We start from the raw sequence: 16494 nt of genomic DNA, 5'->3' as shown, positions 1-16494 counted from the left end.
GTACCTGTACATAATATCACATACTTACCTCCTCTCAGAAGCTCGCCATTTTCTTCTAAGGCCCCTTTTACACTTAATCGGTTCTCACTATACGCAATTTAACTAAAACTTTTTCACAATGCACTGCTATGGAAAAACCACATACCAACGTGTACTAACGCATACCAACGCATTGAGTGTAAAACAGCCCTTACAATAATTTCTTTGTAGTTCTGACAAGATCTTGTCAGACTTGTCTCTCAGGAAGCTGAAAACCTTAAGGGAATATCCGAGCTGTAAAAAAAAAAAATGTCCCTCACTGCTCCGCTTCCAGCCAGTGGGCCGGGGTCCCCTCCGTTGCAGATACCGATCTCGACAGGTCATCCTCTACTGCGCTTGTGCAAGTGCCACTGTCAATCGCTCGCACGTGGTTTGGAATGTACTGCGCAGGCGTCGGGGACCGGGAGCCAGCAGCTGAGAGCAGAGCTGTGGCGAGGGACATAGCGGCTGCTAGGGGCTAGAGTAAGCTGCAGGTAAGTAGATGTCCTTTTTTTTGCAGCTCCGATATTGCCTGTAAAGTACTGCTGACCTGATAGGGATTTACTTTTCAATGATTTTATTACTGGTGCTGTGTGACTTTCACAGGACACAGCACCATCCTTCCCCCTCCAGCGCACCCCTGTGGCCTGTTCTAACAACATATATTATCGGGGAGGAAGTGACAGTTCTTCCTGCCTGCACATAACCCCGCCCCCTCCACCTGCCTCTTTAGTTCCTTATGTGTTACACTGCACACAGCATGCAGGGAAGCTGAGCTGTGTGTGGGCTCATGTCAATTGAGCTCGGAAGAATATCCGATCTCAATTATCACAAGTTCGCACACAGCGCAGCTCCCCTGCACACTATGTGCAGTGTAATACATAAGGAACTATAGCGGCAGGTGGAGGGGCCGGGGTTATGTGCGCACAGCGGGGAGGAAGAACTGTCACTTCCTCCCCAATAATATCCGACGTTCTACCTCAGTCGAAGACTTTGACTGAGCAGAACGGGGGGAAGAGTGGGTATAGGAGGGTTGTGGCTAGTGCTGTGTGCTAGTCACAGCACCAGAAATAAAACAATATTAAAAGTTTAAGTGGAGGAGAAAAGAGGGTAAGCAGTACTTTAAAGGGATACTGTAGGGGGTCGGGGGAAAATGAGTTGAACTTACCCGAGGCTTCTAATGGTCCCCCATAGACAACCTGTGCCTGCGCAGCCATTCACCGATGCTCCGGCACCGCCTCCGGTTCACTTCTGGAATTTCAGACTTTAAAGTCTGACACCACTGCGCCTGCGTTGCCGTGTCCTCACTCCCGTTGTTGTCACCAGGAGCGTACTGCGCAGGCCCAGTACAGTCTGCGCCTGCGCAGTACGCTCCTGGTGACAACAGCGGGAGCGAAGACACGGCAACGCAAGCGCAGTGGTTTTCAGACTTTAAAGTCTGAAATTCCAGAAGTGAACCGGAGGCGGGGCCAGAGCATCGGTTAGTGGCTGCGCGGGCACAGGATGTCTGCGGGGGACCATTAGAAGCCCCGGGTAAGTTCAACTCATTTTCCCCCGACCAGCCTACAGTATCCCTTTAAGGGCTCTTTTATACTACCTGTATATCAGTTGCTGTCAGTTATACGTTAACTGAAATGACAACTGATGTGCAAGGTAAAGTAATGGAGTGCTGACCTGGAAGCTGTTATGGGGTAATGTCCGTTTTTTTTAAAAAGGAGGATGGAGATTTCCTTTGATCACAGTGGACAAGCAAGACTCGGGTGAGGAAAAAGAGATGGATGAGTAGACTACACAGGAGAGAAGTATGACGTGTATGTTTATTTTGACTCCCTGGTTTGCTTTAATGATGTAATGTCTCCCCTATCTTGTGTACAGCGCTGTGTAATATGCTGGCCCTTTATAGAGAAAGTGTAATGGTAACTTACCCGAATGAACCACAATTTCTTTGATTCATTGAAATTCCTTCCGTATCGCACAAGAGCTAAAATGCCGGTTTTCAGCAGTTATTTTAAGGCAGTTTAGAAGCAAATGGAAACAGAACGTCAAACATCACTTTCCATAACTGTTATAACTAGCAGTGTGCTTACACTGAAACGACGCGCATTTTACCACAAGTCAATCCAGACGTAAATGTAAAAGCCGATTACGAATCAGAACTAAACGTCCCAAAGACCAAATCATTCTATTTACGTATTTTATTGGCTGATGCTCACAGAGAGCTTCGGGATTGAAGAGGAAAGGGGAAAAATTAAATCAATACATTGCAAAGTGATAAGTTAAAAAAACAGAAGAGAGATCAAAAAACGTATTGATATTTTCCATGTAATTTATTCATATTGTTTGGTCTGCAGGTCATCATCTTTAATACTGGCAGACATGAAAAAACTAGACATCACCAACTTCCATAGCCATTATCTATAACAGAGGTGTCAAACTCAAATACATAAAGGGCCAAAATTGTACGCTGGGACCTAGTCGTGAGCCAACCTCAATGTCCAGTGGCCACCTCCCTTCCTGATAAAGTTTCCAGGTGTCTAATGGGCCCCTTCCAACCCCTACATATATCCCTGGTGTCTGATGGTCCATATACAGTTCCCTGGTGTCTAGAGGCCCCCACCCCCTATACAATTCCCTGGTGTCTAGAGGGCCCCACAGTCCCCTATACAATTCCCTGGTGTCTAGAGGGCCCACACTCCCCTATACAATTCCCTGGTGTCTAGAGGGCCCCACCCTCCCCTATACAGCTCCCAAGTGTTTAGTGTTTTTCCCCTACCTCCCCCATATGGCTTCCCTGGTGTTCTAGGGCTTCGTCTCCAATACAACTTCCCTGGTGGTCTAGAGAGAGCCAAACATAATGCAAAGTGAGGAAACCTCTCGAGGGCCAAATTTAATGGCTCTGAGGGGCAGATTTGTCCGGCAGGACGGAGTTTGACAAGCATGGTCTATAACAGGGGTAGGGAACCTATGGCTCGGGAGTCAGATGTGGCTCTTTTGATGGCTACATCTGGCTCAGACAAATCAGTAGGGGGTGATTCACTAAGCTACACTGCTCAAACAGCACAGCTTAGTGTGGTGCTGCAAGTAAAATTTTCAAAGTAGGCACGCTACTGCTGTAGCATGCACTACTAACTTAATGGCGCTACCCCAAAACTAATGGCTACTCCAATTGTCCCAGTCTGGGCCCTGTCAGGTCAAGTGACTTTGTAGGATGAGATCCCCACACTTTGATTGGCCCAATAAGCTGCCTGTCATTTGACAGGCAGCCTATTGGCCCAAAGTGCTGGTATCTCATCCTACAAAAGGGAATCAACCCCCAAGTCAGCTAGATAATTGTACAAGCTGTTAGTTGGTATTTCTCCTGTCTGGCTCTCGGGGAAATTGCTGAAACCCAAGAGAAGCTGAAGACGTGTCTGACACTTCCGCTGCCCAGCGGATCAACTGTATACACATCACCATAGCAACAGGGACGTGAGCCCTACTGTCCCAGTTTGAAACCTATTGTATGGCTCTCACAGAATTACATTTTAAAATGTGGTTTTATGGCTCTCTCAGCCAAAAAGGTTCCTGGCCCCTGGTCTATAACCACACCCCCTAGCAATGCAATAAGATAAAAGGTTGTTTTTCTTATAGAAATATGCACACAGAGAGATACTAGTTGCTTGGCAGTTGGATACAGCTGTTACTCCCCACAATGCAACAAGGCTCCCACAGTGTGATGTCAGAATCATGGTCATGACATCACCCTGTGGGAGAGGTTTCACCACAATATCAGCCATACAGATGTTCCTGATGATCTATTCGAGAAAAGGTTAAGATTTTTCCTGGGAAAGGAGGTATCGGCTACTGATTGGGATGAAGTTCAATCCTGGGTTACAGTTCCTCTTTAAAGAGAAACTCCAACCTAGAATTGAACTTTATCCCAATCAGTAGCTGATACCCCCTTTTACACTAGAAATATAATGCGTTTCACAAACAGACCATCAGGGGGCGCTGTATAACTGATTTTGTGCTGAAACCCCTCCTACAAGAAGCTCTGAGTGCCGCGGTACTCTGGGCAAACTGCCACAATGTAACAATGTTCACAGACAGGAATTAGCTGTTTACAGCTGTCTCTAACAGCCAAAACAGCTAGGAGCAGCTACATAACCTGCCTACAGTAAAAATGTCACCATGTAATAAATGTCAGAATGTAAATCGGGGAGAGGAAAGATTTTACAATGAGCAATCACTGACTAAATCATTTATACATAATTATGGTAAAAAATTAAGCACTTTTTTTACTACATTATTTTCACTGGAGTTCCTCTTTAAATCATTCCTTTTTCTTAGAGTGTTTAACCACTTAATGACAAGCTGACTTATAAAAATGTCCTGCTAGAGCCTCTTAATGGCTCCAGGATGTTTTTATAAGTCAGACAGTGCTGCTGCCGCTGTGCGCGTGCGCGCTCCCGCATGTGCATGAGCATTACTGTGCTCGTGAAAATAGTGAGAGAAAAACCCACCAAAGAAAAAATACATCTTTATTTCCAAATACTATATTGTCACCATACTTTGTACTAGGGACATAATTAAAATGTTGTGATAACCAGGACAAATAGGCAGATAAAATGTGTGGGTGTTGTGCACAGTAGCAGTGTTTATATTAAAACTATATAGGGGATGAAATTGGAGAAATAGTGTATTTTCTTCATTTTTTCCTTTTTTTTCCCTTTAAAATGCGAAGAAAATAAAGTAATTACTGAAAACAAATATCAACCCCAAAAAGCCTAATTGGCGGTGAAAAAAACAAGATATAGATCAGTTCATTGTGCTAAGTAGTGATTAAGCTATTGGCAAATGAAAGGGATGAGCACTGAAAGGTGAAAATCGCTCTTGTCCGTTAGAGTAAAAAACGCTTTGGGGTGAAGTGGTTAATGTATATGTTGGCTGTGCTGGGAGACAGCCGGGGCTTGCTGCAGCAGCCACTGAGAGCGGGAGAGACAGAGATGTCAGGGTAATTGAATCACAAACAAAATATAAAGAAGATAAAGAATTTAATGAAACTGTTCCAGTGAATAATTCTTTCTGCTCATCCATCTCCCATATTAATCAGGCGGAGAGGTGAACGGACTGCATTATAGCTTAATATAGTGCGGGGAAAGCTGGTCTGCAGCCATAGATAGAAGCAGCGCACAGTGCGCTATCATCAGAGAGAACAGCAGCATCTATAATGCTAATCCCCAGTTGTAAGTGCGCAGGGACACACAGCGGGCAACTGACAGGTAAAGGACCACTACCACGGAAAATTGTAAAATGTAAAATACATGTAAACACACTCACAGAGTAAAATGAGCTATATATTACATTTCTCCTATGTTCCAGTCACTCAAAGTAGGTAGTAGAAATCCTACAGAACTGACAGGTTTTGGACTAGTCCATCTCCTCATGGGGGATTCTCAGTATTTCATTTATTCTTTACAAAAGCAGTCCCTCACCCTGGAGAGAATCTATATAAAAATGCAGCCCCCACCACCACCTGTTTGCATACAGTTTATGCAGTTGAAATGCCATTCTGGAAGTGCTTTTGAAAATAAAGAAAACCCTGAGAATCCCTCATGAGGAGACGGGCTAGTCCAAAATGTGTCAGATTTCTTCTACTTACTGTAAGCGACAGCAACATTGTAGAAAGGTAATTTACATCTCATTTTACACACTATGCTAAAATTCACAGCGGCACTTGCACTGAATGCTGTACAGTAGTGTGCGACTTAGCTAAGTCACGCAGTGTATTGGGCCGCACCACAGATCAAGGAAGAGGACCAGGAGGACAGCAAGAGACCTACTGTACAAAACCAATGGAGCTTAAAGAAGCCCCAGGTAAAAAAAAAAAAAGAACATTATTTATGTTCACCTCATGATCTTTAACCTCCCTGGTGTTTTTTTTCGCCTATTTTTTTTTTGTCATGTAGCTAGCCTAGCGCTGGCTACATGATTCCCCCCTCCGTGCTCCTTCCCTCCCACCCTTCCGATTGCCGCCCGCGATCATACCCATCAGGAAATCCCGTTCTGAACGGGATTTCCTGTAGGGCTTCCCTCGTCGCCATGGCGATGATCAGGATGACGTCATCGGCGTCATGACGTCAGGGGGAGTCCGATCCACCCCATAGCGCAGCCTGGCGCTGATTGGCCAGGCTGCGCAAGGTGTCTGCGGGGGGGCCCTCTTTCGCAGCGGTTAGCGGTGGATCGTCGGCGAGCGGCGGCGATCAGGTACTACACGCAGCTAGCAAGGTGCTAGCTGCGTGTAACAAAAAAAAAATTTGCAATCGGTCCACCAGGGCCTGAGAAATCCTCCGCGGCGGCTTACCCCAAACTCAGTTCAGGATAACCGCCAAGGAGGTTAAAGCGCAAGGGACAGCCATACTATCCCAGGAATGAAAAACACAAGTGTAAGCAGATAAATACTTACATAAGATATGTATTGTACAGTCCTCGTTTTGATTTCAGTGAATTTTATACATTAAATAAAGAGAAACCTGTTTCAGGCATTTGGCATCTTTACAGTCTTTGACTGAAGCCAATCCTGATGTCATTTCCTCCCTTACTCTTTTTTTCTCCTAGAAACTTCACTGTCATATCTAGCTTACTTTGTAAACACATGTGAGCACAACATAGATGGTATTTCAGCAGCTTCTGTACAGGGGCGAGGTGTATTTCCCTTCTCAGCCTCCTGTGGCACTGAACTGCCCTCAGCCAATCAGTAAGAAGCTGGGATGTGAGAAAGGAAATAACAAGCTTCCCTCTCCTTGGCAATGTACCAGAATAGAGCCAGGCTGACTGAGATAATTTATTACGGCAGTAACATTTGTGGTTATATTGGAATGCTTACAATGCAGACTGCATGTAAACCACATAATAAACACAGAGCAGTGGGTAAATGGAATTTTATTTTGTGTCTGACAATCACACTTTAAGAATATTTGCACATTTTAGAAGGTTACAGGCTCTGCTAATTCCAGATTCTACCACCGTGGGTAGTTGGCTGCAAAGAGATAACACAAGCCTTGGCATCAGACGATGATCCGCCAGTCCTGCCTGTATTTGGGACTCGCGCTGCACATTCTAATCACCTCTTCCTGCACCGCACACTTGAAACGGCATGACAAAGCGAGCAAGTGACAGGTCTGGTGTAGCCATGGCAACCGCTGCCGTTACCCCCTGTCTCGGCTGCATCTTAGCCAAGCTGGACCGCTGTGACAAACGCACAGCAATTGGACATGTGCGGACTCCAGCTGTGCTACCAAGAAGAAGATTTCCATCTCATCAAATTGGTTTCACTTTTGCTTTGTGCTCCCCGGAGGCTTGCGGGTTTCTGCAAAATGGAAATTTTTTATCAATTTAGAGGAATTCAGAGTTGTGCCAGCTTCCGCCAATTAAAGCTTTTTATTTCCTCTGACCAAAACAGGAGCAACAAAAACGCTGATTTATAAAGACCACAGCAAAGTGAGGGAGGCGTCGCCTGCGGGAACCAATCAGGCTTCAGAATGTGGTAAAGGTTCGTTTCAAGTGGAATATTTTTCTTCGGTTATGGGGCCTGTTTATAAGGCTATGTGGAGAAATAATAGAATTTTTTTCAGGAAATCCGCATGCCGCCATGTTTATGAGGCCATGTTCTCACTTGCGTGGAAAACGGACGTTATTTGTTTGCTTTACCACATCACAAAACTGATGGTGAGCAGATCCTATTTTAGAAATACGATCCGTTCACACTGGTCATGCTGCAACAGATCTGTGGGATCCATTGTGGCAAACGGGATGCATTTCTATGCCCTCTGTGATTTCTCGAACAGGTAGATGCAGGGCTGGATTTTCCATAAGGCACTGTAGGCAAGTGTCTACAGGCGCCTTATGTGGGAAAGGTGGCCCGCCTCCTCAGATCACTGACCTCAGGAGCTTACAGTCTAATCCCTACCCCATATCCCTGACCTCAGGCACATACACCCCAATGCTTGTCTCATCATGTTGATGGATGGATGATATGAGAGATAAGAGGGTAAGATTCTAAGGACAGTTAGTGACATACGGCAGGGACTAGAGTTCAGAATATTTTTAGTTGGGGGTGTGGCCTGTGTTCAGGGGCGGAGTGGACACTGCACTGCCCGTTCCTGTCTGGTTGGAAGGGCAACAAAAACACTGCTTATTGTGCTGACTGAGATCAGTTCTTTTAAAGCGGCTTTAAACACATATTTATAATTGTAATTAAATGATGCTTCAATCACAACTGTGTTAAAATGTGTTATTTTTCAAGTTTACCGCAAAGTGGCGTCAAACTTGCTCACAAATTTCACTGTTTGTTTATCTTCCTCGCATTGGCTCTGTAATCCATTATAAACACTGTTTTCTCAACCTATGAGAAATAAAGGGGGTAGGGCCAAAGATGCAAATTTAATTTCTTAAAGGTAAAAATGCATTTTCACGTGTAAACTTTACTCATTTTTTGTGTTAGTCATTAACTGTGCTTTCATAGAAAAATAAAGGGGCCCTATCAGGAAAAGAATGCTGTTCCAATATTCCTATTATCAGTTGTGTAATAGGGACAGCATTTCTCCATAGAGCTTGTGTGAAAAAAAAATCCAGTTACCATTTTTTATCTTCTAAGCAGCCAATCTGCACCAATAGCTCAGCTGTTAGGGCTGGTGCACTGTTTTTTAAAACGCTTGCAGGGGGAAAACCGCTTAGCTAATGAAAGTGAATGGGATGGTGCACACCAGAGCGGTTCGTTTTTTCCACAAACGCAAACTCGGGGGCTGCAGCATTTTTTAGATTTCGGAGGCGTTTCTGTCTCAATGTTAAAGTATAGGAAAGTGGAAAACTGCTCTGAAAAACGCTAGATCAGAGCAGTTTTCCAGGCGTTTTTGTTACAGAAGCTGTTCAGTAACCACTTTTACTGTAACAATATTTGTAATCTGTTACACAAAAATGCTCCAAAAAACGCTAGGCATGTTTAGAAAACCTCTCTAAACATTCCTAGAATCGCTCTGAAATCTCAAAAACCTGCTTCAAAAACTTCTAGCGTTGTGCAGATCTGCTACAGGTTTTTGGTGTGCACTGGGCCTTAGTTAGGGGGAAGAAGGGAGGTTTTCCCCTGTACCACTCACATGGACTCTCCTAAAAACCTCCTGCAGCACACTTATGGAACCAATGTCTTAACCCCTACCTCTCCCCGCTCTACACATACGAACTCTCCTTAAAAAACTCTGCACCACACACACGGAATCTCCTAAACTTCAACTGCTGCACACACATGGACTCTCCTAAAAACCTCCTGCACCACAAACATACAATCTCCTAACACCCCCCCCCCCCACGGACTCTCCTAAACTCCCGCTGCACCACCCACATGGACTCTCCCAAAAACCTCTTGCACCGCTAGGGGCTAGAAGATACACATGGAATCTTCTAGCCCCTCCACCCCCAGGTACTACTGCACATGGACTCTCCTAAACTCCCCTGCACCACACACATGGACACATGGACTCTCCTAACTGTTGCAGCCTTCTTTGCTGTTCATATTTAACGTAAACCTGAGATGAACGAAAGAAAAAGTTTTATACTAACCTGGGACTTCCTCCAGCCCCCTTCGACCTGATTTGTCCCTTGCCACCATTCTCCTGGATTCTCAGCTATGGCTCCTGGAACTGGGACTTACTGCCCATGTGCTCCCATCACTGGGAGCGTTCTGCGCATGCACAGTACTACTGCACAGGTGCAGAACATTTCCAGGCACAGCAGTGCGATAAGGGAGCACGTAGCGGAGGATCCAGGAGCCGAAGGAGGATGGCGTGGGAACGATCAGGCCGAAGGGGGCTGGAGGAAGCGCTAGGTATGTATAAAACTTTTACTTTTGTTCATCTCAGGTAAACTTTAAGCTGATGTTTTTTCTTAGCTCACAAACTTCACACAGTTCATGTCTTCATGTACAAGACAGCAGAGCCCTTCTCATGTTCCCTACTCAGCAACACAATGGGGAGAGTCAGTACAGTGATATTACCCAGACATCTCCTCTCTGCAAACACAATGTGTATCCCGCCATCCTGTTCTCGCTAATTACTTTGAGAAACCTGCCGGGGTCTCCGCTGCTAACACACTATCACCTCCTCTGCTGATACGGCGCCCCTAAGCGAAGTGGAAATTTATAGACCAAGGGGGTGATGTCTGATTTCACACTATTGATGGGCGTGCAACAAAGACATTGCCACAGCAGCTGCAAATATTCCCATGTATCTGTCATCTGCACACAGCCACACACACCCAGATACAGCCACACACAAACAGCCACACACAGCCATACACGCACAGCCACACACAACTGCACACACTCACCCAGATACAGCCATGCGCACACACACATAGCCAGACACAAACAGCCAGACACAGCCGCGCGCACATACACACAGCCAGATAAAAACCGCACACACAGCCAGCCACGCACACAGACGCACACACACACACAGACACACACACACACACCCACACACACACACAGCCTCACACACAGCCAGACACAATCACACACACTCAGACACACACACACACACACAGCTAGATACAGGCGCGCACACACACACACACACACACACACACACACACACACACGGACAGTCAGACATAACCGCACACACACAGCCAGACACACACAGACAGTCAGCCAGCACACACAGCCACACAAAAGCAGTAAGACACAGCCACACACACATGCCTGAGATGGTCAGATGTCTTACACTTGTGTGCTGGAACAATAAAAACCATATTGTTCTATACAAGTCTGTGTGCGGCTTCAGCAGCACACACACAGCCACACACACACACACACACACACACACACAGGCAGACCACAGATGTACACACACACACACACACAGGCAGACACATCTGCACACACACACACACACACACACACACACACACACACACACACAAACACAAACACACACAGCTGCACACACATACACACAGCCTTCACACAGGCAGACACAGTCGTACACACACAGACACACAGGCAGACACAGCTGCACACACAATCACAACAAACATGCCGATCAGGTGTTTCTAAAAAAAAATCTGGATTAGCTGCATGCTTGATTCAGGTGTGTGATTCAGACACTACTGACCAGAAAGATGAGCAGGACTGCCAGGGAACTGGTATGCTTCAAAAGGAAATAAATATGGCAGCCTCAATAGGTCTCTCACCTCGGGTTTCTTTCAAAGTGGGATTACACTCACAAAACTAAAATTTCAGTAACTACTTGTAATTGCATAAAATAACATTTGAAAGCATTCCCCAACAGAGAGCAGGAGAAGCTTGCTTATCTCAGGTAATTAGCAAATGTATTCATTGCAGGCTGAAGCTCTTTGAGTCATTTGTCTTTGCTCTGCTTCCATCCTTTGCTGCTGAAGTGACTCAGCTGTTGCCGGGTCGATGTGTCTGTGAATGGAGGCAAAGTGAAGACACATGCCTCAGTGAGCTTCAGCCAGCAATGATTACATTTGCCTTTCCCGATGAAAAGTGATAAGCAGGGCCTTATTTCTGGAAAGGCCACAAAGGCCCGGGCCTTGGGCGGGCACAGGCCAGGGGGGCCCTGGACACGAAATAGAGGTTTCTACGAATGAAAAAGTTGGCTGCAAATGGGGAGCAACACATGAAAACAGAAGCTGTAAATGAGAGAGAGGGACTGCAGTACATGTTACACATGGAAAAGGGGGCTGCACATGGAATGGGAAGGACACTGTTGCACATGGAAGGAGACCCCCAACATACTTGCGAGGGGGGGGGGGGGGAGGGGAGGATTAATCTGGCTTTTGATAGAAAGCTGCAAGGAACGATACATAGAGGAATGGAGAAGTGACATCAAGAACTCCCAGAAACTCAACGTCTACCGATTACTACAGAGGGAGTACACAATGGCTCCATATCTGGAGAGGCTACACCACCCCAAAGACAGACAGACCCTGAGTCTGTACCGTCTGAGTGCCCACAGTCTGGAGATAGAGACAGGACGCTACAAACAGACATGGAAGCCCCGGGAGGAGTGACTGTGCAGACAATGTCTTGGAGGATGAGGCCCACTTCCTGCTACTCTGCAGCAAATATGCACCTGTGAGGACTGTCCACTTCCAGAGACTCTCTGACCAGATCCAGGATTTTACCTCCACAGATGAGGAGAGGAAACTCTACATCCTACTGGGGAGGAGGAAACAACCGTGCAAATAGCTGCCCGATATGTCACAGCCTGCCACCAACTGGGAAGAACATGATACCACATGGACTGAACACCCCAAATATCCCCCTATGGACTGTATTTCCCAGTCCCCCATGCTGTCCCTTACATCCTCCACACACCTATGGACTATATACCCCAAACCCCTATATCCTTCCCTTATTCCCCCAATCCCCTCCCCATGTTAATGTTTTGTTTTGCTTTGGCAATGCTAAATGTATTTGGTCCTGCCAATAAAGCGTTTTTGTATTTATAAGCAAAATTTTCCTGCTCTCTGCAGTGAAAATAAAGATTTTTATGGAGGGAATAGTTGGGAATGCTTTAACATGTTCTTTTATGTAACTAAGAGTAGTTACTGAAATTTTAGTTTTGGGATTATAATCCCACTGTAAAGTTCTGTGGGTGTGGCCGCTTCTGATGTCTGGATTGCTTCATTTCATTAGTGTTCAGAAAATAAGGGGGTGGAGCACAGTCTAAGCCTGCCTAAGAAGATTGCAGCCTACAGTGCAGGCAGTCTGTTGGGCAGGAAGTTGGCTGTATCGGGACTCTTTTCAAGGTATTTTACTAGCGATTTATTTGGCATCAGCCAATCAGGAGGCTTCTATACAGACATAAACTAACCCTGCCACTGTTTGGCTACAGATCTCTCAGAAAATCTCTGTGCTTGAATGAGGGCTTGTGCTCCTGAGATTAGCCAAGGCCCAGATAGGTAGTCTACCCCGCGAACAAAGTCATGCAAATGCGGCTATAATGAGGGAAAACTAATTTGCTGGTTTGGTTACAGCCTGAGCGCGGTGCAGTGTACTCATTCAGGCACATGAAAGGGAGCCAGTCCCAACCGCCACCCATAATTCACTGCACACTAATTACACTTCGGCCTGCTTCCATCAGGCTGCCTGTTCATTAATTTGTTTCCGAATGTCGGCGCAGGAAAGCCAAGGTCAGCCGGCTGGCGGCGACGACTGATTTAGCCATTTAACGCGCTGGATGCTAAGCGCCGGCCTTTTGTTTCTGGTGGTGCTGAGCAAATACATCATCATCATGCAAGGATTGTCGTGATTAGGTTGGTGAGGAAGGAAGGCTCTGATTAATGTGAATTCTGGCCTTTTAAATCCCGAGATTAATGCTACGCACCGGCCTGACCGTCACCTTGTCATTGCCGGTGGAGCGGTTTGAAAGTGCCGCAGGTGTCTGGCAGGCAAGCCGGCTGCAGGCTCTTACTGTCCTTTATAAAAGGTGAACCGCGGACCCGTGTGCCTTCCATAGGATTTCACATACCAGTAACATGGCACTTCTGGCACAAGATTACTGCTGAGGAAGCCGGTTTGCAGCCTGTTCAGGCCAGTCTACACCTTGTCCTGACAGGGGCACATAGGGAGGAAGGGCGGGGCAATACAGACACCTACCAAGCCAGCATTCAGATGCAAAGAAAAGATCACGTTTAATCAATGCACAGCATTAAAGCAAACCCGAAGCTAAAAAAAAAAAGTATGATATAATGAATCGTATATGTAGTATGGATAATGAATAGACCATTCGTAGCAAAGAAAAGAGTCTCATGTTTTTATTTTCAGTTATATAGCTTTTTTTATTATTATTATTTTAAACATTGTATCATTCTGTCATAGTTGCAGTTTAAAAAACACACTCTTACTTTTAAGCTATAAGACAAAGCAGAAATAATGTATCTCACTGTTTTTTGGCTGTTTAAGTGCTTAAGAAAACAGGACTGTATTTGACCCAGTGGGCCGAATAGCTCAGAGAAGCGCTTTTGCATAGATAACAACTGAAGTGTTTTAAAGGGGTTCTGTGGAGGCTTTAAAGAGAATCTGTACTGTCCGATTTGTACAATAAAAAACATACCAATCGGGTCACTGTGATCTCTCATTAATCGCCAGTTTTAGGCAGCTCTTACAAACAAAAAACATTGCCACCAGGAAGTGATGTTTGTGTGTATGTGTATATGTATATATATATATATATATATATATATATATATATATATATATATATATATATATATATATATATATATATATATATATATATATATATATATATATATATATATATATATATATATAGTCAATTGACTGGTTGGATTGGTGAACTCTCCCTCTCCCTAAGTGGATTGGTCAGCTCTCCCTGTCTCCCTGTTTATCAGAGCGGTATGGAATAATAGATTGCGCTGTGCCCATAAAATACGCCTCTTTCACCCTTCTGGCCCCGCCCTTGTATCCTATTTACCTCCCTCTCTGCCTCTCAGAACTCACACATACAGTATGTGCCTGCGCCGCTTCACTACAGTCCTCAGCAGCAAGATCTGAGAGACGGTAACAGGATAGTGGGTATCACCCGGCATCAATGATACCCGGCGTATAAGACGACCCCCAACTCGCAGGAATATACAGTGTGTATATATATATATATATATATATATATATATATGTATATATATATATATATACATGTATATATATATATATATATATATATAAAACTAACACACTAATATGTGTGTATGCACGTGTGTGCGCGCGTGTGTATATATACATATATATATATATATATACATATATATATATATATATATATATATACATATATATATATAAATATATACACACGCACATATATATATATATATATATATATATATATATATATATATATATATATATATATATATATATATATATAATGTTACAGTATACTATACGTTTTTATTAGATAGTGAATTATCTGCACTCCAGTCTGGGATTCTCTCAGTTTCTCAGCATGTGACAGGCAGCTCCCTCCCCACTCACGAATAAACAAAGCACACAGAGCCTGCAGGGGGCGTGCATAACTTGTATTCATTACAACAGAGGCAGCCCATTCCTCCCTGGGTCGACAAAGCTTGACAAAGAAAATTAGATATATTACAGAGACAGTGCAACTAGAAAAGGCTGCAGTAACCCAGACCACATTAGAACAGGTATAGGAACTTATAGGATAGAAGAAATAAGGCTGAACATTTTGTTACAGAGTCTCTTTAAAAAAACAAACAAAAATGGACACTTACTTGGGGCTTCTATCAGCCTCCTGCAGCTTTTATGTCCCGCACCATCCTCTACGATCCTCCGTTCCCCGCTGCCGTTCTATTATTTGTCTAAATAGATGAATAGTGCTCGCTCCCGCACGGGTCATCGGGAGCTTACTGCGCAGCTGCAGTTGGATCAGATGCCGAATTAGACCGGGACCAGATCGTAGAGGACAGCGCAGGACATGACAGTTGCAGGGGGGCAATAGAGTCCCCAGGTAAGTGTCCATTTTTTTTTTTAACCCTCACAGAACCCCTTTAACTCTTCCTGTACTGGAAAACAATATGAGACTCTTTTCTTTGCTATTAATGTTCTATTTCTTAGCTGTACTACACATACAATTCATTATCTTCGTATTTTCGATTCAGGTCTGCTTTAAAGAGGGACTGTATTAAAATAACAATGAAATAACAATGCATAAAATTACTTATTTTTTACAGTATTTGATTATACATTATTTAGTCAGTGTTTGCCCATTGTAAAATCTTTCCTTTCCTGTATTTACATTCTGAAATGTATCACTGGGGGTGACATATCTGGTTCTGCCAGGTGATCTATACCGAATGTTCGTTTACTGAGAGTTCTATGCAGATACTGCTTGCTTGGCAGTTGGAAACAGCCGTTATTTCCCACAATGCAATGAGGTTTACAGACAAGAAACTGTCAGGACCATGGTCATGACATCACACTGTGAGAGGGGTTTCACCACAATATCAGCCACACAGACCACCCTGATGACCAATTTGAGAAAAAGTGAAGATCTCTTGTGGGAAAGGGGATATCAGCTACTGGTTGGGATGAAGTTCATCCTGGGTTTAAGTTCCCCTTTAAGTTATTACATAACTTTTTGTTTGCTTGTTTTTTAACAGTGGACCTCTCTCTGGTTTTGTAAAATGGTTGTCAGGCATGTCGGGATTCCCGATGAAGCAGCCACACACCAACCAATGCTCTGCAGTGTGATTTCAGAACCAGGCGACGGAGACTTCTACTGCACCTAATTTAATTAGCCACTGACTTGCTGCTCTCGTATCACTTGTAATGCACAGACATCTGCTCCTGTAGATGAGTCATTTCTGAAGAACAAGGCACTCCACTGCCGGGAACAACGTGCGGAATTCTAATACCGCCTGAACCACCAG

At 44.6% G+C, this 16494-nt stretch overlaps 1 protein-coding gene across 8 annotated transcripts in view; it reads right to left on the bottom strand.

Moving 5' to 3' along the window:
• LOC137532287 (G-protein coupled receptor 22-like) overlaps positions 1 to 16494 on the bottom strand; it is a 365826-nt gene that overhangs the window by 95343 nt on the left and 253989 nt on the right. Inside the window, exon 1 of one of the 8 annotated variants that reach the window (XM_068252654.1) lies at positions 29 to 71. The exons of the other annotated variants lie outside the window; for them this stretch is intronic. The gene's annotated coding sequence lies outside the window, so the exon portion shown is untranslated. Of the gene's footprint in view, positions 1 to 28; positions 72 to 16494 lie in introns of those variants that run through there. 8 annotated transcript variants of the gene reach the window in all.

Source organism: Hyperolius riggenbachi, chromosome 9, assembly GCF_040937935.1.
Source record: "Hyperolius riggenbachi isolate aHypRig1 chromosome 9, aHypRig1.pri, whole genome shotgun sequence".
NCBI classification, from domain to species: Eukaryota; Metazoa; Chordata; class Amphibia; order Anura; family Hyperoliidae; genus Hyperolius; species Hyperolius riggenbachi.
The sequence above is the reverse complement of the archived record's forward strand: the minus strand, read 5'-3'. Positions and strand labels throughout refer to the sequence as shown.